At 40.6% G+C, this 3,462-nt stretch overlaps 1 pseudogene; it reads left to right on the top strand.

Annotated features, from left to right (window-relative positions):
- Positions 1 to 1,839: 1,839 nt before the first annotated feature.
- On the top strand, positions 1,840 to 2,304 carry LOC138153673 (large ribosomal subunit protein eL28 pseudogene; annotated as a pseudogene).
- The last annotated feature ends 1,158 nt before the right edge of the window (positions 2,305 to 3,462 follow it).

Raw genomic sequence — 3,462 nt, 5'->3', positions numbered from 1 at the left:
GTAAGTTCTGGGGGGAGGGAAGAAAGAGGAAAGTTCTAAGTGTTCCTCAAAGCAAGTTAGTAGAGCTGTAACTTTCTCCTAGGGGTATAAAAAAAGAGAAGAAAAGAAAACAACAACATTCTTGTAGAAAGGAATATTACCATAACAGGTGCTTCCTCATGGGCACTTTAGAAAAACAAATCTTAATTGGAAACTCTCATTACATTCTCTTAATTCCTCTACCCTCATTCCTTAATAATTAAGGCATCAAATGCATGGTGATGAAAACAGGATCCCATTCCTTAAGTGACCACCTCCATCTGCTCCTAATTCCCAACCTGAAGCTATCTTTTCCCTTTTAGGCCATCATCTTTGAGAATTGGAGAACTGAAAATAAGCTCATAAAAAAGTGAATTGGAAAGGAAGCCAGGGAATTGCTGCAAATGTAATGGACTTGGGAGTGCTCATTTGCCCAGACTTGGCCTCCTTTCTGAAGCTTAAGGAAAGTGGCTGCTTAGGTTGTGTGCTCCCAAGATGTCATTGGGTGCTTACCTTTATCTGAGGCTTGGGTTCCTTAGATGAGTTATGAGCAAAATGGAACAATCATTGTTCAAGCTTGCACAGAGGCTACAGGAATAAGACCCTCATCTCAGAGAGTGAAGAATGGGTAAGTTTAAATTGTGGGTAGATGTTTTGTTTTTATTCCCCCCTTGTCAATTGGAATTTCTTTCTGCAAGTAAATTTTTTCCTCAATTCTCCCAGCAGGAGACACCTGGAAATTGTTGCTTTCTCTCCTGAGATCCAAATGTGATAACTCAAAGTGACTGTGGGCTCACAAAGGCCACATAACTGGCCCAAACTCTAAGAGGTGAAATCAAGCTAGAAAGTTTTAGGGTGACAAACAAAACATAAGCTTGCATACCTAAAACAGATTAATCAATAAAATAGTGACAGAGGAAAAATATATTTGGTTATAGCAGCCCATGGAGGACACCAACTAAGGTATGGAGAAATTATAATACATGTTCCTGCTTAAATGAATTTATAGATATTTGGAAACATTAAAATGTTACAGATCATTGCTTAGGACAGCATATGGTTTGTCTAAAATTCTGTAGCACTTGCTATATATTTATGTCATTAAGAAAGGTAGACAATGAAGTAGAATGGTGATGGAAAAGAGAGAATCTTTGAGTAATTCTAGATAGGTTGATGACAGGAGAAACCTGGAAGCATTGCTTGGACATAAAAGGAGAATGAACAGGGAGATAGAGGGCAATGGAAAAATGGCAAAAGAGAGCAATGGAAGAGACACACACACACTCAATTCATATATGCATATATACATATGTTTGTATGTACATATGTGTGTCTACACACACACACATAAAAACCCATTTGTAAGACAACCCTCTAGGACTCGGCATCAACTAATAGTCCTGAGTTCTAAACTTGGTTATGTTACTCACCAGTTATATAAAACACTATACCTCTTTGAGTCTTCACTTCTCCCAACTGTCAAAAGAAGCTAGCATGTGGGCAGCTAGGTGGCACAGTGAATAGAGCACCAGCCCTGGAGTCAGGAGGACCTGAGTTCAAATTCTGCTTCAGACACAACACAAAACTAGCCATGTGACCTTGGGCAAGTCACTTAACCCCAAATGCCCTACTCTCTCTCTCTCTCTCTCTCTCTCTCTCTCTCTCTCTCTCTCTCTCTATATATATATATATATATATATATATATATATCACCATAAAGTTTATAAAGTGATTGTTATGGGCTACCTATTTTGAGCCTCACAATATGCCCTGCAAGATAAATGTGATTCCCTTTCTGTCTTTGAGAGCAGCTGCGAGAGCATGTTGGCCCACCTGCAGTGGATGGTCCTGTGGAACTGCTCCAGCTTCCTCATCAGGCACAACAAGCAGACGTACAGCACCGAGCCCAACAACCTCAAGGCCCAGAACTCATTCTGCTACAACAGGTTGATTCACCAGACGGTGGGCAACAAGCCGGCAGCCGACAGCAAGGGCATTGTGGTGGTGCTGAAGCAGTGGGCAGGTTAGAGGAAGCCTGCCACCTCCTACATCAGGACCACCATCAACAAGAATGCCCGGGCCACACTTAACAGTGTGCGGCACATCATCCGCAAGAATAAGTACCAGAAAGGCCTCGGCATGGCCGTTCTGCGCAGGGCCAGCACCATCCTTCGGAGCCAGAAGCCAGTGGTGGTGAAGAAGAAGGAGACATGCCCCCCCAAGAGCACCTAAGGGGCCAGGCCTGCCTTTGGCTAATAAAGTCAGACTGCCCCCTCCCCAAAAAAAGATAAATGTGATCATCTCCATTTTATATATGAGGACCAGAAGTTGAAAAATGTTAAGTGATTTTCCCAGTCATATAGGAAATAAGTGTCAGAGGAAGGATGTGAACTGAGATCTTCCTATCTACAAGTTCAACAGTCCATGCGGTATACACCCTAGCTGTCTAAGTGTCAGATGGAGATAGAAAACTTGGTCTACTTGTCTCAGATTTGTTGTATGCATCATATGAATTAGACTGGAACTATCATTTCACTGGAAAAGTGAAATAACACAATAAGGATATAACCTCCAGCCATGCAGTTGTTCTGCAATTAATACACTTAAAGAGTTTATTGGGACACAAGTAAGTTAAGGGACTTTTCAAGAGTCACACCATCAGCATATATTGGAGAATTTGAATCCAGGTCTTCCAAATATGGAGGCCATATTGCTTTCTCTTCTGAGATCCAAATTGTTATTAATTGTTATTAATTATTATTACCTGTTTTGTTCTGACCCATCGTCTTACCCTGACCTCTACTACTTGGATGTACTCTGACTTGAGAGTGCCAATCTAACAATCAGAGTAATGGGAGAATGTCAAGAAACTAAGAGCCACATCCAACAAGGAGATGTTAAGCAATTTACACAAAGATCTAAGAGACAACTAGTGAGGTTTGTAGAATTAACCAGAAAGAGTAGAATCTAAAGCTGTAGTTCCCTGACTACAAGGTATAGTAAGTTCCGGGGGGAGGGAAGAAAGAGGAAAATTCTAAGTATTCCTCAAAGCAAGTTAGTAGAGCTGTAACTTTCTCCTAGGGGTATAAAAAAAGAGAAGAAAAGAAAACAACAACATTCTTGAAGAAAGGAATATCCAGATTGGTAATAATCCAGATTGCTAGCTTTCAATGAAGTAATAGACAGAAAAATATGTTGAAGAATAAGCAGGACCATAAATGGGTGAAATAATAGCATTATCCTCTCAGAGCAACATACTTCACATATATTTCCCTAAATCCAGAAAGCTCCACACCCTGTCTCTGTCTATTGAAATCCTACACATCCTTTGAGATTCAATCAAAATACTTCTTCAATAAAGCACTGCTTACCACACCCCCCACCTTTGTAATGGTAATGGGAATTTGAAAATCTTCTTTGCCCTCTAATAGGATGCATGTGATC

This window comes from Petaurus breviceps, unplaced genomic scaffold (genome assembly GCF_028583685.1).
Source record: "Petaurus breviceps papuanus isolate PSGF00001 unplaced genomic scaffold, PetGlider_PUasm1.0 151, whole genome shotgun sequence".
In the NCBI taxonomy this organism is placed as follows: domain Eukaryota; kingdom Metazoa; phylum Chordata; class Mammalia; order Diprotodontia; family Petauridae; genus Petaurus; species Petaurus breviceps.
This window is presented reverse-complemented; position numbering and strand designations above follow the sequence as displayed.